Raw genomic sequence first — 21,133 nt, forward strand, 5'->3', positions numbered from 1 at the left:
GGTTTAAATGGAAGAATATTGATCCAGTCTTTGTCATCGTATTTTTTAAGTCAGAGAAATAACAATTAGTTGTCCAAGATTTTGAGTCATGCTTACATTTAGGATATACTTGTCCTCAAATATTCCAAGTAAAAACCAGCCATTTCTTTGCAAACAATTTTTATTTTGTTGCGATCTTCAATTCTTAACATTTGAACTTTCTCTCTCTCTCTCTCTCTCTATATATATATACACACACACACACATGTATATTCAAATTGGAACCTACCAAGATAATAAAAAGCTGAATATACTAGATAGAGTAATTTAATAAATAGGAAAAATAGATGATTAAAATAAAAATTGAATAAATTACGATATTTATTGATCCATTAAATTCAAACAAGGAATTATAATAATGAAAAATCCTTAATCCATGGAATTTCAAAGATATGATCTTTTCAACAGAGGATAAACATGAATAAAAAAAATGCATAAATTTGAAAAAATATAAAAAATATAAGAAACATTTATGCGAAAAATAAAATTTAAGGATTTTTCATTGTTATAATTTGTTTTAATTTGGTTGGTCAATAAATATTGTAATTTATTCAATTTTATTTTCATCTATTTTATTTATATATATATATAAAATAAATCCGATGGTAAAAATTAAATGTGGAAAACCTAAGAATTCAATGTTTCACTGACTGTTGTGTGAGCTCTAGCAAAAGAAACAAGCTAAAACGGTTCATAACGTTATATACAACTAATAATGTTATATACAACTAATAAACCAACCAGAATGTTTGTCAACTTCTCGAAAAAAAACATCTGAGAGAGTATAAATATGTTCTAACATTGAATTCAACATGTCTCATGTAAAAGGAATAGACAGACAGAAATTCAAAAACGGTTACATTAAAAAGAAAATATGCCAGGTCATTGCACAGGTGTGTGTGGGGGGGGGTGACATGCCTGGGAGTGGCCACAACAAAAATGTATATATTAACATGCACGGCATAATCACACCAACACACAGGTTCCTGTTAGATGTTAAGCAATATTTAATCTGGTCAGTTCTAAAACGGGTGACCATTCGGGCATACTAAGTGCTATATATGTTCTCTGTTTATCTCAACATTATTTCCAGTTCTTTTGTATTTTTCCTCGCCACTGGAATCAAACAGTGCTGACTCAAGAGAGGAGTGGTTAGTGATTGTGCAACCCTTGCTTCCCAGTCACAGGCACCCTTACAATGAGTATCCATAGTCTGTCAAGATTGAACAGAACCATATATATATATATATATATATTCAATGTTTCACTCACTGTTGTTTGAGCTCTAGCAAAAGAAACAAGCTAAAATGGTGCATAACGTTATATACAACTAATAACGTTATATACAACTAATAAACCAACCAGAATGTTTGTCAGCTTCTCAAAAAAACATCAACAGCTCGTTGTTTGTTTGTTTACGAACAGGCGATTTGAGCACTATAAAAGTGGTGGCGGGTGTCTATTTAAATAGACATTCCGACGAGTTATTTACGGCCGTCAATTCCATGGTCGAGTGGGAAAACCGCCAACTGTCAACACGACGGTTCTAGGTTCAATCCTTGGCTTGGGAGAGATGCTAGTCTAGCGGCACTGATGAGTTGTGATACAACGAAACAGGACTGTATGTCGATGACTACAAATATATATATATATGTCTTATTTGTAGTGTTCCGAATTTTACAGGGTTTATATAATTCAGTAATCGTTCATATACAAATAAATTTTAAGCCAAAATGAGATGACTGAAACTGTAAGCTATAAAATTATCATATTTCATAATTGAGCATTCATATACTGTTTTAACAAAAACCAAGACTTCAAGAAATGGGTTGATAGCAACAAATAATGTATTTCATCGTTAGTGACAATTGTTTCAAGACTATTCAGACAAATCCAAGCATTGTCGTTTGAAAATTTTCACAAGAACAGCCTTTCTTTGAAGTCTTGGTTTTTGTTAAAACAATATATTGTTTACTTCTCAAAAACCGCAAGCATCGATTCCCAAACTGAACAAAAAAAAATATATAGAGTGTTCAATACCTTTTCAGATAAAGCTCTATAACAATTTTAAATAATTAAAAAGCAGGTGAATGTCCTGAGATACATTAAAATTTATTATACATCGAAAATAATTGATAATGAAAAGTATTTAAATATTTCCAAAATTTATAATGATCGGTTACTGCAGTTGCATGGTATTACTATTTATCAGAAGTGTTTCCGACTGACATCAAATAAAAAAATAAATGTTAGTGTAATAATATGTACACGTGTGTGTATACGGCATAATCACGTTGACATACCAGTTCCCGTCAGATCACCAAAGTTAAGCAATGTTGAGCCTGGTCAGTACTAAAATGGGTGACTATTTGGGAATTCCAGGTGGTGTATGTGCTCTCCACTCTCCGCTTATCTCGGCATTGTTTCCAGTCAGTCTTGGGGCTCTCTTTGCCACTGGACTCAAGTAGTGTTGATTCAGGAGAAGTGTGGTTGGGATTGCGCACCTTGCCTCACAATTACATGCACAGCTACAAGAGTGTCCATTGTCTCTTTAGACTGAATGGAGGAATCACACACACACACTATATATATATATATATACACACACACACACACACACAATTTCTCCAATTGGCACACTTAAGCTAGATGAAAATGCATTTACATTTTCAGAACATATATATCAGTACTGATATATATATATATATCATTCCAGGTTAATATTTTCCAGAGGTGAAGCAATTAATGAATTTTGAACAAATCTTATGCAAAAGTGCTCAATACCAAAGTAGGCCAAGATATACTTTTTATATGTTTTACATAAGCTCTTATATATTTCTACATAAGTAGAGTCTGGACTCTACTTTTGTAGAAGCTACACCGCCCGAAGAGGTCTCTAGTTATTTGTAACTGGCTGAATAAAACATGTTCATGAATGTGTAGCAACATATAAATGCTTATGTAAAACAAATAAAAAGCATATATATATATATATATAATAATCTACAACCAACTTTATATAGTTTAATTTGTATAAGGAGATTTAATGCCACAAAATATAAGAGAGAACAAAATGCTAACATTTTTTCTCTGCTCATTATGTGAGCTTTGCCTTTTCAAGGATGAAGGAAGATAGAAATTTAAAAAAAAAAAAACAAAAAAAAAAAAAACAGCATCCATACCCAATCAGCTCACAGGCCAAAAGAGGCAGATTTTTCTGTTTTCTTTAATGTGTCCCATTTCAGTCTACCTGAAAATGTCATACTCTTTCTCGTAACCTCTGAACTTGATGTCTATGGAAGTTTCCACCCTCTACTTGATTTTAACCTCAGATGAAAAACACCGCCTTTTAATATTATTTTTAAACACCAATATGTAATCTTGCTAGCTGTCAGATATTTTATGTTATCTCCATAAATGACAAAAACATAATAAAAAATGATTTTTAAAGTAAGTAAAATTAATTAAAATAATTTCTTCTAGCTTATAGGTGAAAAAATGTTTTTTTTTTTAGAGTTGAAATAAAAAATTTTCTGTATTTTTAAGTCTAAGAAAATAGTTCCAATCTTATGGATGGACAAAAAAATTAGAATTTCAGAAGTCATAAATGTATTAATAATATCCTTTTATTTCTTTATATGTTTGAATACAAATTCAAACTCTATCTGAAAAAATATTGAGCACAAAATATTCTGTCTTGACTTAGCTCTATTCTGATGTAGAAAAATCGATTTTCTTGTCTTTATTATATATATTTATGTACAGATAAAGGAAAATGGTTTTCGATAAAATCTGAATAACCATTCTACCTGACGACTTTTGAAATAAACACCTGAGGATAATCTTAAAAAATACAATAGAAATGTGTGTGTGAAATTAAAGAGCTTCATTTTTTATGCAAAAGTTACTGCAGGTTAAAATGTCTTGGCAATATGGCAATTTTTTTACAATTTTATAATTTAATTCTGCAATGGAATATAAAAAAAAATTGTAATACAAATACTTTTTGTGTGTGTGTGTATATATATATATATATGCGTGTATACAAAAAGGTTTTGTAAAATTCTTATATTCTATTATAGAATCATATATGTGTATATAATATGAATAAAATTATATTGATAAATATTATCTTTAAAATTGGAATCTATCAAAATAATCAAAAGCTCAATATATTAAATAGAGCATTTCAATCGGAAAAATAAAATTGAAAAAATTACAATATCGATTGATCGATCAAAAATTCCAACAATTAAAATTCAAGCATTCAAATTCCTAGTTTTTAACTTTTTAATGGATCAATAAATATTGTGATTTATTCAATTTTTATTATTCATCAATTTCTCTTATTTTTATATATTATTAAAAGAAAACACATAAAAACTGTAAGATCTTTAGATGCTTATAAAACTAATGCTTCAGTCAATGAGACTTTCTTCAGGGCGTAATATGTTGATTGACATAGAAAAAAGAGAAATGAAAAAATCTTTTAATTTTTTAGCGATTTGAAAAATTTAGGTTTTTGTATTTTCATATTTTGGGATCATTTGGTTAGGATTAAAGTGTAACATCTGTTCTGATAAAACACTTTATCTTTTCTGTTATGGGTCAGGGAAGGAGAAATCCTTTGAGCCTAAGAGAATGTTAATTTTCTGTCTCAAACTAGAGTGCCTCCTGTTGATTTTCAATATATTTAATACCAATGTTATAGTTATTTCTGCCCTTAATGTTTATATTGATCTTAAAGTTGTGTAAACATTAGTTTTGGGGGAGGAAGGTGTAATTTATTTCAAAAATAGTTTTTTTTTGTTTTTTGTTTTATTCACTATTATTCACTAGTTGATTGACACATTGTGCCCTGAAACATTAGCGATCTGAGTGAATTTAACTGTATGACTACTAGATAAAATTTAGTAAGGTTGTAAACATAAGTGTATGATTATAATTATTGCGGTTTTAAATTTGAAAATAAAACATACATGTTGATAAAAATTAATTAAACAATAATATTGAAATTTGATTAATGAAAAAAGAAAAACGTGTTGTATAGTTGGGTGATCAGCACTTAATTGCATAATATCATGCATATTTACGTGTAGGTAAAAATAATAAGATTGTAAATAAGGGAAAGGACAAATGAAATGGAATTATAAAAAACTGCTGCAAATTTGGCATTAGACTCCGTGACTACTGGAAATTGTAAAATGAAGCATAGTCAAAAACAAGCAAAGAAATAACTTGCTACTCATATAGACGTTAAGGAGATGCAAAAGGCAAGTGTACATTATGAAATGTTGATGTTTGCTTGGCGTATTACATATATGTTGTGGATGAAAAAAAAAGTGAATACCTGCCATATTAGTAAGAGTTCTGTTCATGGGATGGGAAAACTTTGAAAAATTGTTTTTTTTTCTATGCACTGATGAGATTGGCCAGTTGTGCAAAATTATAATTAATGAACAATTATATACTTGTATGCCAACATTGGGCAAAAACAGTTGTATGCAAATTGTTACCAATAAAAGCTTAATATTTTGAAAATAAGCAAGAATATGTCCGTTTGTAAAGTGGTATCATTAAAAAAAAAATATATATATATATCCCATGACGTGCAAAATGAAATCATCAAACAGAACGGTTTGGCACCAGTTTTGTCCCCTTACAAATATTAAAATCAATATATAATGCTACTAAATTTTATTCCTAGAATCCTTATTTGAATTTTTATCAAAATCCATTACATAATTTTGATTCTAGAAAATATAAAAAATTTAAGGCTTAAGCTTAAGAGGTTTTAAGAAGAAATTAAGATTCAGGAAATTTCGTTTAATTGGTGTCTCATGACTAGGAATCAAATTTAATGCAAATTTAAAATATATAAATTTTCAAGCGGAATGTTCTGTCCCGAACTACCCATTAAAATACCCCCAAAAGAACTGAAATCTGGGGGTATTTAAATTTTACATACATTGAAATCTGGGGTATCTAAATTTTGCATAAAGGAATTCTCTCTTTGCCTCCATTGCATATAAATAAATTTAACTAAATATAGCCCACATTATCCACTCATATGCCTAGCAGATGTGTTCCAAAATTCATAATCTATTAGTTCAGAAGTAAATTCTCTGCATACAAATATATAAACATATATTTAACCAGAAACTGCCACTATGGTTAGGTGATCAGCACTTAATTGTACGTTATTATGCAGATGTATGTATAGGTAAAAATAAATAAATAAATAAAATTGGAAATCAGGAAAAGGACAAACTAATTATAAAAAATAACAAAGTTAGAGACTAGCTAAAATATAGACTTAAATCATGACTATGTAACCTTTATTTAACTAGACTTCTAAAATACAATATAATTTTCGGTGAATGCTAATATTTTTCAGTAAAAAGTAAGTACGAGGATCGAACCTGAACCCGAACCCTTGAGGCAAAGTTGTAAATTAAAGTGTGAAAAAAAAAAAAAAAAAAAAAAAAAAAAAAAAAAAAACGTGCGACGTTAACGATTGCCCCACCGCGAGATGCTAACGGAAACACGTTTGAATTTATTTAATTACTTGGATTTGGCAGGTGCCCGTTTTAATGAGTTAATGAGGTCAAGTTTGACTGCAGGATTTTTATATAGACTTAAATAAAGGTTAGATAGTCATGATTTAACTAGACTTCTAAAATACAATATAATTTTCAGTGAATATTAATATTTTTCAATAAAAAGTAAGTACTTCATAGTTTTGCTGTAATTTTATTTTTAACTACTATGTTTCACTACTGTCTTAATTTTTTTGCACAAGTGTTCCTTTTTTTTTAGTTATGATGTACTTAATATAGTTTATGATGTATAATTTCTTGGTCAGCTATTATAATTTCTAACTTCCAGCATGACTACTACCGGAAGTGGTGACAAGACAAATCAGTTCCTTTACTTTTATTGTTCTTCAGTATTTCTATTGTGAAGCGATTTATTGAAATAAAATAGAATTTATTGAAAAATATAAAAATATACAAATAACACAATTAGTTTTTATTTGCATTTTTAATAAAATTAAAAAATAAAATTTTTTAAATTTTTTTGAAATTCTATAAGAAATATGTTTATGGAGTAATAAAAATATTTTTTTCTTTTTAATTTTAAAAATAAGTTTGTTTTTTTGTTGTTTTTTTTAATTTAATAGCTATATGTTTATGAAAGTATAAAAATATGATTATTGAAATCAAAATAACAATTTCAAACATCATAAAAACAACGTATCCAATACATAATATTCTCAAAATAGTTTTAAAAGATTTTAAAAGATGTTTTCAGTTTTTTTTTTTTTTTTTTTTTTTTATTTAAAAAAACCAAACTAATTTTAATTAAAATAAGATCGAAAAAACTTTGCAATGATTATTAAAAAATATATATAAAAGAATGATTAGAAAAAAAAAAACATTAAAAAAAAGGAGTACATGCACAGGGGAAATATTAGCACGAGTTTAAAAATTTTTTTTAAAAGCATAAGAACTGATTTACCTTGTCACTGCTTCCGGTAGCAGCCACACCGAAAGTTAGGAAGTACGTTAGTTGACAACTTTTATCCATCTATGGAATATAGCCACTATTATCTGCATCATTATGAAAATCAAGGGAGATAATTGAAACTTAATTCTTTTTTCGCATTAAAAAAAAAAAAATCTACCTCTGATAATTGTGCCGATATTGCTATAAGTTTAATTTCTGTCCAAATGATCAATTTTAAGATGTAGAATAACGTTTTTATTGTAGTGATATTACTTATTTTACAATTCCTAATTGAATACTTTTCTAATTATAATATTATATACACACATCAACGTCTACGTTCTGTCTTGAAAGACAATGGATACCCCCTGTAAAGGTAGCTGTGCGTGTAATTGTGAGGCAGGGTTGTGCAATCCCAAATCGCACCTCTTCTGAACCAGCATTGCTTGAGTGCAGTGGCAAAGAGAAGTTCAGGACGACTGGAAGCAATGCCGAGATAAGCAGAGAGCACATGGAATACCCAAGTGGTCACCCATTTTAATTTAACTTAGATTATATATAAATTTAAGATAGAAAAGAAGTAACAGAAAAGCCTGTAAGTTTGAATATAATTAAGTTTTTCAGATGTTTTCAAATGCGAAGTATTTCCTTTTGCCTTTCAGCCAGTTGCTCAAGAGAGAAATATGGATTGTTTTTTTTTTTTTGTTTATTAGCCCGGGTGTTGGGGGGGGGGGGTGTTGAGCAAAAAAAAAAAAAAGTGATAATAGGCAGGCAGGCTCAAACCCGTGACACAAAGGTGAAAAAGAAAGTGAAAAAAAAAAATCCGACATCTTACCGTTACTCCATGACCTGACCGGATGTTTGGAACGTTAAAATTAGGCAAAGTCAATCCAATCGATATGATGGCTTGCAAACATGGCTCGCAAAAAATTGACTCCTTGTAGAAATTTGTCATCAGAGACGTCAAGCTTCAAACTGATACCGATCTTGTGAAAATCTATTGCCTCTGTCAAAAGTTTTAGGCAGGCAGACGGACATACATACATTTAAACAGACAGGTGAGATTTATATTATAAACTAGCATGGGTGCCCAGTGTTGCCCAGGTGTTTGTAGGTGTGTGTGGAGAAAAAAAAAGTTGTAGTAAGCAGGGAGGCTTGAACCCGGAGCCTTGACGTGAAGGGAAAAAGAAAGTGTGAAAAACCTGACATCTTACTGCTCAGCCACGACGGGACAGGAAGTAAAAAGCGTTCTAATTCAACGATTAAAAAGTTACATGACAGGTGCGTAAATTTAACAAGCATCATGCCATAAGGGAATGAAATCCCGCACTTAACTTTGGCTATAAGCCAGTTTCTGCGTTATTGTTTGTCCCCCCCCCCCCCCAAGATGTTTGGGAAAACCAGCTCACCATAAAAAGGGAAGTGTCCAAATGAATAGCAATTGTCTGACACGACAGGTTTTCCCCGCATTGATCAAAGCTCATACTTTCTGGACAGTTTCATTTTGCTCTGGATCCAGTTCCGGTTTTATACTGAAAAGCCAAACAAACATGCGGAGAGTAAAGAATATCATGAAAATAGCATGTAAAACTCGCCCAAATAAAAGATAGACACGGCCCCATTTCATAAATCGGAGATATTATAATCTAGGTAGTATATAAAAAGTTCTAAGAAACAGTTACCCCCCCCAAAACCTTTGCCGGACATACACAAAAATTGCACACACTGACACACATTTTGCCTTTTATATATATATTTTTATTGTGGAATATTATACTTCGGTTTTCCAATAATGTTGAGTGATCGAGAGAGAATACACACCATTTAAGGGCCAACCTCTTAACAGCTGTTTATGCATGTTGCCCCTCCCCCTCACTGATGTGAGGCCTTATTATCCGAATGAACTGTATTAGATGTTTAATAATGTAGTGGCTTCTGTTTTGGCTAACGTTTCACGTGTTGCCTTTGTTTTAAGCTTAGCAGTGGCATCTAATGTGTTGAGATTATATCGAAAGGAAGAAAAATAAAACAAATAAATGATACGCATAAAAACTATTGTAAGGTTGGTCCTGGAACGATGCATGTTCTCTCCTGATGACCTGACATTATCTGGAACCTGGAGTATAATAAACCACAATTAAAAACAACCTACTAACTAATTTAAGAATGAAATAACTACAACAAAGGTGACAAAACAATAGGTATTTCTATCCTGGTTACTTGACATTAGATGGAAGCCCCAAAAAGTTTTTTTAGACTTCATATTAGAAAACAGCTGAAAAGCAATTATATTCAAACCTACAATCTTTTGAATGAAACCCATGGAACGGACAAATAGTTAAGCTTTTTGTTTCTTGTTTTTCATTTTAAATTCATATCATCGGATTTTTTTTTTAATTTTTATTATCACAGATATATATCAATACATTCAGAGGTGAAAAAATATTATATAAGAATGTCAAAACAAGCATATCCATAAATAACAGTTACTGCTGATACAATGTAGCTTGTTATTGAAATATATTTCTTAGGTGGATGAAATATTGTTTGAAAGATTTTTTTTTCACAAGAACAGAGACCAGTGGTCCCCCCCCCCCAAAAAAAAAGCCTTGATTCATTAAGAATTAGAAATGGATTTTATAAGGAGAAAGTTTGTAATTGCAAAGATTTGAGAAAGAGACTCCCTTTACTTTATGATATAGAAAGATATAAACTATGCAGAGAAAGAATGCTTTGCCTCTGCAAATTAAGTTTTAAACATTTGGTTCAAAGTTCCTAAAAGGGTGCTGACTACATCAGAAAGCATCTAAAGAAGGCTGGAGAGTACATCGGCCAAAGTCTTATGAATATAGCAAAGAGGATGAAGTTTAACATAACATGAAAATAATTTTTATTTTTTTATTTTTTTTATTTGGACATGATCCATTAATTTACCCCGAGTGTTTATTTGATCCCCCCTTTCCCCCCCCCCCCGTTAGTCCTCCATTTTAATATTTTCTCTAGGTTTTCATGACCCTTTTCTTGTCTCCTTGCGTTATAGAAAATGCAATGGCTGTGACTTTCCTTTAATTTTGACCCCCCCCCTCTCTTAAGTATGAAATATTACACACACACACACACACAAACCTACACATGTATATTTTTCTTTTTATTTGTGTGCAAAGACGAAATATTCAACTATTTTTTATGTTTTGAAACATTTTTTTTATTAACTACACAAAATTTTGATTAAACTACTCACAATCGTTTTTGCTACATTTCCTTCTCTCTCTTGCTCTCTCAATACAAAAAAAAAATGTAAATTTGAAAATAATTATAAAATATGATTATTTTATTTTATTTTTTTTTAATTTCTTGACAATAAAGATTTTTTTCAAAAATGTTTCAGGTCTTGACTTTTTTCTTTCCAATTCAGTTATGTCAAAAATGTTGTTTTTTTCTCTCTCTTAATTCACAAATATATATATATAGATAGATATTTTAGATAAACTTTTTTTATATACTTTCATTTCAGAACGATTTAAAGTATTTAACAGCCGTAAAGTGCATGGTGTTGGAGTTTTTAAAGCTAAAAATCATGGGCAACTGGAAAATGCTGATATATTGGATGAGAGTGACCTGCATCATAATAATTTGTATCTGATTTTTAAAAAGTGCTCCTTGAATACCTTCAAGGGTGGAACGATAAAATTGTCACCCTAGAAAAGAAATGATGTCATTTCCATTTGATGAAAACTGATTTTATTTTTTTGTTGCAGACACATGTGTACAAATCCTGAGAGCCTTCTCCTTCTAGAGATAGGAGCCTTCTATCATGTCTGAAAATGACACAATGTTCAACGAGCGAGATCAGAAATGTGCTGCTGCACAACTCGTGCTCTCTACCGTTTCAAGTTATGACCATAGGACGATTGCCAGCACCTTTAAAATGCATCGCTGGATTGCAACGAATGATAGGGACATGCCCAGGGTGATTAAAACAATATAGAAGAGTCCATTATTATCCGTAGAGTGAACACAAAACTAATACAGGATGTTCTAGACAAATTTGATAATTTTTGTATCTATATATATCCATAAAAGTAGAAATGTCTGTGTACATTTCCTTACCAAATAAGTGTCAATTTTCGGTCTACAGACTCGAGATTTGACATAAGGAGTATTGAGATTTAGGAAAATCTTTCTAATCGGTTTTCAACCAGAAATTTGGCTGTCAAAGGTCAATGATTTGACCTTTGAAAACTCTACCAAACTCCTCCGCTAATTTTGGGTTTAAACACTTGAAATTTTACATGTAGGTTACTTGGACATGAATCAAACTTTAATTTGATTTCAGCCCCAAAATATGTTAATGGGTCAAAATTGAGGTCGAAGTTTAAAAAAAATTGACCTCTGCAGTCTCTACCAAATTACCCAGCCAATTTCTGCTCTAAACATTTGAAATTTTACATAAAGGGTATTTAGAGATAGGGCAAGCTTTTTAATCGATTTGGCTCGAAAATTAGTCCTGTCAAAGTTCAAAAGATTTGACCTTTGCGGTGTCTAGCAAACTACTCAGCTAATTTTGGGTCTAAATATTTGAAATTGATACATAACGGGTATTCAGACATATGCCAAGCATTTAATCAATTTTGGGGCGAAAATTTGGCTGCCAAAAGGTCAAAGTTGAAAGATTTGACCTTTGCAGATTCTACCAAATTCCTCTACTAATTTTGGGTCGAAAGACTTGAAATTTTAGATGTAGCTAACTTGGACATGAGTAAAAAATTTTATTTTGATTTATGGGGTCAAAATTAAAATTGACCTCTGCGGTCTCTACGAAATTACTCAGACAAATGTTGGTCTGAACATTTGAAACCTTACATAAAGTGTATTCATACATAGGGCAAGTTATGAACAGTACATAGGGCCCGAGCAAAGATAATGGATATTTGCTTCTGTGTAATGCACAACTAAAAAGCTTTGAAATATCAGAAAAGCATGATGGTTCACGACAAATTCAAAAATGTGTAAACCTTACCTACAGAAAACCATGAAGGCTGCTTACTCCAGGTTCAAGTCTCATTTGGAGGCTATGACTAATTGTTAAAGCGACTTCTTCAAGTGGGCTGCATTCAGCAAAACGTTCTTCAAGAGATGCACTTAAAATATTGAAAATGCGCCAATTATTGGCCGAGGTTTCAAATTAGTCTTAAACACCTTGTATGTTCAGTGATTCCCAACTGAGGTCTATGGAATATTTAAATGTGGAAACATAAAAAGCATCTATGGTTCCAGGTGAGAATTGTCTGAAGATAGCGGTTTCAATCCTACCCAAAAGCCGGCCAGAAGCTTACTGGGCCAAAACTTGGTGAGACGACAACAACTCTGGATGGCAGTAATTGCTGAGAATGCAATTAGGAGATTCGGAGTTCCTATCTCGTCGCGGTTACCATCTGACGAAGGCCAAAGGAATAGTTGGCTGAAACATCATGAAACAACAACTAATAAAGATGAGGATAATAGTCCACAATAAATAAATTAATAAATAATACTCATCTCAATAATGAATTCCAATTAAAATAATATATATGAACAATATTGTTATCTAGTTTCTTTTTATTTTATTTGCTAGATATGTGCTTGTTAAAATTTTAAGAATTTTTATTTTAGGTTTTAAATATTACAAAATGGATTCATTGTTAATCTGTATAATATTCCTTCCTTAGTCTGTATGTTACACTTTTTCAAAAATTGTATGTTACACTTTTTCAAAAATTGTATGTTACACTTTTTCAAAATGTAACATACAATTTTTGAAAGATAAACTGCTTTAAAAAAACAAAGAGGCGACAATTGCAAAATTTGGCTTTAAAAGAGACAATTTGGCAACCCTGGACAAGAATTTGATGTAACCTCGTTTTTAAATATTATAATATATGATTATTGTTGTTGCAATGGCTGTGACTTTCCTTTAATTTTGACCCCCCCCCCTCTCTTAAGTATGAAATATTACACACACACACACAAACCTACACATGTATATTTTTCTTTTTATTTGTGTGCAAAGACGAAATATTCAACTATTTTTTATGTTTTGAAACATTTTTTTTATTAACTACACAAAATTTTGATTAAACTACTCACAATCGTTTTTGCTACATTTCCTTCTCTCTCTTGCTCTCTCAATACAAAAAAAAAAATGTAAATTTGAAAATAATTATAAAATATGATTATTTTATTTTATTTTTTTTTAATTTCTTGACAATAAAGATTTTTTTCAAAAATGTTTCAGGTCTTGACTTTTTTCTTTCCAATTCAGTTATGTCAAAAATGTTGTTTTTTTTTCTCTCTATAGATAGATATTTTAGATAAACTTTTTTTATATACTTTCATTTCAGAACGATTTAAAGTATTTAACAGCCGTAAAGTGCATGGTGTTGGAGTTTTTAAAGCTAAAAATCATGGGCAACTGGAAAATGCCGATATATTGGATGAGAGTGACCTGCATCATAATAATTTGTATCTGATTTTTAAAAAGTGCTCCTTGAATACCTTCAAGGGTGGAACGATAAAATTGTCACCCTAGAAAAGAAATGATGTCATTTCCATTTGATGAAAACTGATTTTATTTTTTTGTTGCAGACACATGTGTACAAATCCTGAGAGCCTTCTCCTTCTAGAGATAGGAGCCTTCTATCATGTCTGAAAATGACACAATGTTCAACGAGCAAGATCAGAAATGTGCTGCTGCACAACTCGTGCTCTCTACCGTTTCAAGTTATGACCATAGGACGATTGCCAGCACCTTTAAAATGCATCGCTGGATTGCAACGAATAATAGGGACATGCCCAGGGTGATTAAAACAATATAGAAGAGTCCATTATTATCCGTAGAGTGAACACAAAACTAATACAGGATGTTCTAGACAAATTTGATAATTTTTGTATCTATATATATCCATAAAAGTAGAAATGTCTGTGTGTCTGTGTACATTTCCTTACCAAATAAGTGTCAATTTTCGGTCTACAGACTCGAGATTTGACATAAGGAGTATTGAGATTTAGGAAAATCTTTCTAATCGGTTTTCAACCAGAAATTTGGCTGTCAAAGGTCAATGATTTGACCTTTGAAAACTCTACCAAACTCCTCCGCCAATTTTGGGTTTAAACACTTGAAATCTTACATGTAGGTTACTTGGACATGGATCAAACTTTTTAATTTGATTTGAGCCCCAAAATATGTTAATGGGTCAAAATTGAGGTTGAAGTTTTAAAAAATTGACCTCTGCGGTCTCTACCAAATTACCCAGCCAATTTCTGCTCTAAACATTTGAAATTTTACATAAAGGGTATTTAGAGATAGGGCAAGCTTTTTAATCGATTTGGCTCGAAGATTAGTCCTGTCAAAGTTCAAAAGATTTGACCTTTGCGGTGTCTAGCAAACTACTCAGCTAATTTTGGGTCTAAATATTTGAAATTGATACATAACGGGTATTCAGACATATGCCAAGCATTTAATCAATTTTGGGGCGAAAATTTGGCTGCCAAAAGGTCAAAGTTGAAAGATTTGACCTTTGCAGATTCTACCAAATTCCTCTACTAATTTTGGGTCGAAAACTTGAAATTTTAGATGTAGGTAACTTGGACATGAGTAAAAAATTTTATTTTGATTTATGGGGTCAAAATTAAAATTGACCTCTGCGGTCTCTACGAAATTACTCAGACAAATTTTGGTCTGAACATTTGAAACTTTACATAAAGTGTATTCATACATAGGGCCCGAGCAAAGATAATGGATATTTGCTTCTGTGTAATGCACAACTAAAAAGCTTTGAAATATCAGAAAAGCATGATGGTTCACGACAAATTCAAAAATGTGTAAACCTTACCTACAGAAAACCATGAAGGCTGCTTACTCCAGGTTCAAGTCTTATTTGGAGGCTATGACTAATTGTCAAAGCGACTTCTTCAAGTGGGCTGCATTCAGCAAAACGTTCTTCAAGAGATGCACTTAAAATATTGAAAATGCGCCAATTATTGGCCGAGGTTTCAAATTAGTCTTAAACACCTTGTATGTTCAGTGATTCCCAACTGAGGTCTATGGAAAATTTAAATGTGGAAAAATAAAAAGCATCTATGGTTCCAGGTGAGAATTGTCTGAAGATAACGGTTTCAATCCTACCCAAAAGCCGGCCAGAAGCTTACTGGGCCAAAACTTGGTGAGACGACAATAACTCTGGATGGCAGTAATTGCTGAGAATGCAATTAGGAGATTCGGAGTTCCTATCTCGTCGCAGTTACCATCTGACGAAGGCCAAAGGAATAGTTGGCTGAAACATCATGAAACAACAACTAATAAAGATGAGGATAATAGTCCACAATAAATAAATAATACTCATCTCAATAATGAATTCCAATTAAAATAATATATATGAACAATATTGTTATCTAGTTTCTTTTTATTTTATTTGCTAGATATGTGCTTGTTAAAATTAAGAATTTTTATTTTAGGTTTTAAATATTACAAAATGGATTCATTGTTAATCTGTATAATATTCCTTCCTTAGTCTGTATGTTACACTTTTTCAAAAATTGTATGTTACACTTTTTCAAAAATTGTATGTTACACTTTTTCAAAAATTGTATGTTACACTTTTTCAAAATGTAACATACAATTTTTGAAAGATAAACTGCTTTAAAAAAACAAAGAGGCGACAATTGCAAAATTTGGCTTTAAAAGAGACAATTTGGCAACCCTGGATAAGAATTTGATGTAACCGCGTTTTTAAATATTATAATAAATGATTATTGTTGTTGTAATGGTGTTTGAAGGGAATTCATAATTTCAACGTGTAGTGGTTCTTCACTGAAGAAAGAAGTCAGCGAAATGTTATATTCAAAAGAAACAGGCCAAAAGAAGAGAGCAATAGTCTGAAAATAGGTGCTGGACTGAAGTAAATAAAAGATTGTCTCTTACAATGTGATTTTATTATTTGTATTGAACTATGTCTCATAATATTACTTTCTAAGTATTTATTAGTATTTATTAATTTATCTCATTTGGGTCAGTTCTGTATTTAAAGTACAACAGAAACTATTTTCATAGAAATGTTAATAAACTCATATTTACTGTGTGTTATTTGTTTTTCTGTCCAAAAAACTGACTTTCTGGTGCTATCCAGAAATATATCTGTTTTATGAAAGCATATTTATCAATTAAATATATTTCTCATTGCATGGAATTTCAATGGGTCCTGCTATTAAAAGGCTAGTTATTATTATTATTATTATGCTAGTATTATTAAAAGGTTATAAAAATGCAAAATAGACAAGAAAAATATTAAAAGAATAATTGAAAGCAACAAGGCTGTTAGTGTGTTATAGTAATATTAATTTATTAACTGTTCCTACTCAATGAAAATATGGAATTGGGAAAATTTGTTATTTAGTGTCAATGATTGGTAAAAATTTATTTAGTTGCAAAGTGTTTTTTTTATTTTTTTTTATTTGGTATCGATTGTTAGTTATTTAAAAAATTAATCTTTATTCAGAAAACTTACCTTATAATGAATTTTTCCTGGAGTTTCGGAAAATCATAATTATGCATTTTATTTTCTTCGTAACAACAAAAAGAATATTATTTTCATTTTTCAATGTATTTTAATATCTGTATGTTAGCATGGTCCCTATTCTGCATTATCCCCCCCCCCAAAAAAAAACAAGACAATTTTCAATCAAATAAAACATTCCTATTGATTTAAAATGTTATCTGTGATTTTGTTCTGAAAGAAAATATTTCTGTTACAGCAAAATATATGCAGTGTGGTTCCTGGCCTTGATAGTAGCCATTTTGGACAACAATAGCATCTTTGCGAGCCAAAAACACAAAACTTCTGCACGTTCCCGCATTTTATATAAACTGCATGGAAAATTCTGATAGCACAGTCTCTATTTTGCATAATTACAAAAAAAACAAAAAAAAAACAAACAAAAACAAACAAATACCAGTCAAATTTAAAAAAAAACAATTATTAATCAAATTAAACACACATAATTGTTTTTAATTGCGATTTTGTTTTGAAAGAAAAATATTTTTGTAATAGCAGAGACAGACTTTGGCATGGTGCTTTGTAGAGACCATTTAGAATGACGATAGCAAGAATCACCAACATTTAATATAGTAGGTTTAAAATTTATGTTTTTGTGAAGGAAGCAAACGAAACATATTAAACAGACGTGCATATATATATTAGAAATGGAAATAAACATTAACAGAATAAGAGGGTCATCAAGTGCTACCTAAAACAAACAGAATTTTGTAAATGAAAAAAACGAAGAAATGAAAAATTTTATAACAAAACATTTTTATACAAGAAATAAAAATATAAGTTATTTTTAGTGAATTATACAAAGATATGCTTGGTGAAGAAAATTGGATTAGTAGTCACGAGTCAAAATGTTCATTCTGTATGCAGATGTAAGCAAGCAACGTATATGAGTAATTGGCACCGTGGCATTGCATATGAATGTGTTGGTTTACCTTGTTCTTGTTGATGGTGTGGATATCAATCCGTTTCTGTTCACCTGATTGTTGGAATGTGTGCGAAAAATGGAGAAAGCTTATGAGTTATGGGTTGAACAGATGTACTTTACAACTGCAGTTTGAGAATTTTCTATTGCTCTAACTTTTGATTGTTTTATAGGATTTTCTAAGTTAGCACTATGATATTATGGCTCGTGTTGAAATCAAGCACCAAATTTGGACAAACAGACCTATGCAGCAAATGCATACAAATACAGGTTAGCAGATTTCAGAAAGAAATCAACCACAAGAGAATGAATAACAATTATGGAGAGAAAATTTTATTTAGAATTTGCTGAAAGGCTTGAAATAAAATCAACTCGGAAAATAATACAGAAAGATATGCACACATTTATAATAATAAAAATAGACTCATGTGCCAACACCAAGAATTGAAACTAAAACGTTTAGCTTACAATTTACTTTTTCCTTTGGCATTAATACCTGAGCTATGAAGACATGTTTGCTGCAAGCTTAAAAATTAAAATATGAACCAATAGCTATTACATTATGCATGCATATTCATAATGCTATCGTTAACCCTTCACCTGGCAAGTTTCATTTTTTTTAATTTTCACACTTTTGCACCAATTTTCCCCGGTTAAAACTCAAATATAAAGTTTCACAGGAGTTTGAATACCCTATATATGAAGTTTCATATCAATAGACCAAAAACTGATGGAGGGGTTTGGTGGGCAAAATTTTTTAAACAAATATATATACGCATACATAAATATATATAGAAAAAATATTAATATTACGCAAATATAAATCATAGAATATCTGTATAAATATAATTACACATAATAGTTAGCTAAAGATAATCACGCCATAAGAAAACCAAAAAAAAAAAAAAACTAATAGGGAATTAATTAAAATGAATGTTTAAAAAAATATGCAAATTAGCTAGATCTTTTGCAGATTAATGCAATTCCACAAGCCATATAACAAAGTTGTATTGTCTTTTTAAATAAATAGAAAAAAAGGGGTTTTAATATGAATATAAATACACAAAAGAATAATTTTATAGGAGTATATATATATATATATATATATATATATATATATATAATAAATTCCACAGCCAAACAACGACGCAGCCCACAAGAGCCATGACAGTCAAAGAACCGGAAGTCCAAGACTCGAGTTTCGCCCTCATTTGGGCTCGTCAGTTAGACACATCCGAACTCAGGATTCGAAACCCGAGCCTCTTGCATGCAAGGCAAGCACTCTACCAACTGAGCAAACGCCCTGCACACAAGAATTTCAATTAACCAACACAGATCAAGCAAACCACACCGAAATCCGACTGTGAAATGAACCTACTACGTCTCAACAAGGGACGCGGTCATCCAACCAGCTAATAACCCCAAGCTGATGTCTCACTAGTAGGAGTTTTAACTCGAAAGGACGATGCCATCCAGCAATACTAACCAAGCGAGCAACTTATGATAGGATTTTCAGAATGTGAGAGAATGTATATAATAAATTCCACAGCCAAACAACAACGCAGCCCACAAGAGCCATGACAGTCAAAGAACCGGAAGTCCAAGACTCGAGTTTCGCCCTCATTTGGGCTCGTCAGTTAGACACATCCGAACTCAGGATTCGAAACCCGAGCCTCTTGCATGCAAGGCAAGCACTCTACCAACTGAGCAAACGCCCTGCACACAAGAATTTCAATTAACCAACACAGATCAAGCAAACCGCTGTGGAATTTATTATATACATTCTCTCACATTCTGAAAATCATATATATATATATATATATATATATATATATATATAAGCCTGACTGTCATTTTAGCGATTGGGTTTTGATCCTGGCTTGAGGTAGTTACCTGTCTAACTGCACTGATGAGCTGTGATACAGTGAAACAGTACTGTATGTAGATGACTATAATGCTCCCTATCTTGGGTTGAGCATACTGAGAAGTGATGTACAAACTGCCATTAGCATATTAAGTGATGCTCTTTGTGTAAACAAATCGAGTTTAGGCATTTGGACAATGTCAAAAACATCATTAATTCACTATCTGCATAGTAGCAGCCGAATAGCATAATGGTTAGAAGCTTGACTGTCGTTTGGGCAATCAGGTTTCAATCCTGGCTTGAGGTAGTTGCCTGTCTAGTCACACTGATGAGCTGTAATACAGCGACACAGTACTGTATGTGGATGACTATATATATATATACACACACACACCACAGCCCATTTTATGACTCTCCAAAATAAAAGAGTCATTACAATTTACAGCTATTTCACTTTTTAAATCTTTAAACTTCAACATTTCTAGTTTTTCATTAAGTCATAATCTACATAAATCATCTAAATATCTCCATACCATAACTTATTTTAAGATTATCGCTTAACTATTAGATAACTTTAAGTTTCCCAAAATAATTTGATATATATTTTTTTGTCCATTAAATAAACTTTTCTGATTACAGACTCCGTTTTTGACATATATACATTGGTTTCCTCTATATGGTATTTTTGTGAGATTTTTAGATTCTTGATGTATTTACAAATTTTATCAAATCCTTTTCTCTTGATGGAGACTTTTTAAGGTCATTGTGAAATCTATCTTGCTCTACAGCTAAATAGCTTGGACACTAACGAAACAGTGAGCAACATCACTTGGCGGAAAATACACAAAGATATGATAAGTTATAGGGAGGTTTTAGAGAATTATATTAACACAGGAGATTAATATACCGTAGAACACCGGGATACAGAATTAAAAATTAGTAACAAAAAATAATACATATGAATATAATCAAATAACATTATAAATAACAGTAAGGTGGGGCAAATACTGTAACCAGGGACCAGAAAAACATTGTATTCCACATTGTAACCTGAAAAAAAAAACGTATTCTAGGGTCATCGTATCCCAGGGTTCTAGTGTATAGTTTTAGAGTATTTTCAATTTGTAAAACTTAAAAAAATAAAAAAATTTTTAGTCACAAGTCGTTCATTGGAAAACTCAATTTCTTGTCAGTCAATCTCCTGCAATC

General features: G+C 31.2%; 1 protein-coding gene and 1 pseudogene across 3 annotated transcripts in view; one reads left to right on the forward strand and one right to left on the reverse strand.

Moving 5' to 3' along the window:
- Positions 1-2,315: 2,315 nt before the first annotated feature.
- On the forward strand, positions 2,316-2,433 carry LOC145278364 (5S ribosomal RNA; annotated as a pseudogene).
- A 15,437-nt stretch (positions 2,434-17,870) lies between these two features.
- Positions 17,871-21,133, reverse strand: part of LOC145278030 (F-box/LRR-repeat protein 8-like) — a 38,138-nt gene continuing 34,875 nt past the window's right edge. For all 3 annotated transcript variants that reach the window (XM_080130245.1, XM_080130244.1, XM_080130246.1), the window contains exon 4: positions 17,871-21,133. This exon is cut by the window's right edge and continues 2,937 nt beyond it. The gene's annotated coding sequence lies outside the window, so the exon portion shown is untranslated.

Source organism: Euprymna scolopes, chromosome 6 (genome assembly GCF_053919585.1).
Source record: "Euprymna scolopes isolate OS-2025 chromosome 6, ASM5391958v1, whole genome shotgun sequence".
Taxonomy (NCBI): Eukaryota; Metazoa; Mollusca; class Cephalopoda; order Sepiida; family Sepiolidae; genus Euprymna; species Euprymna scolopes.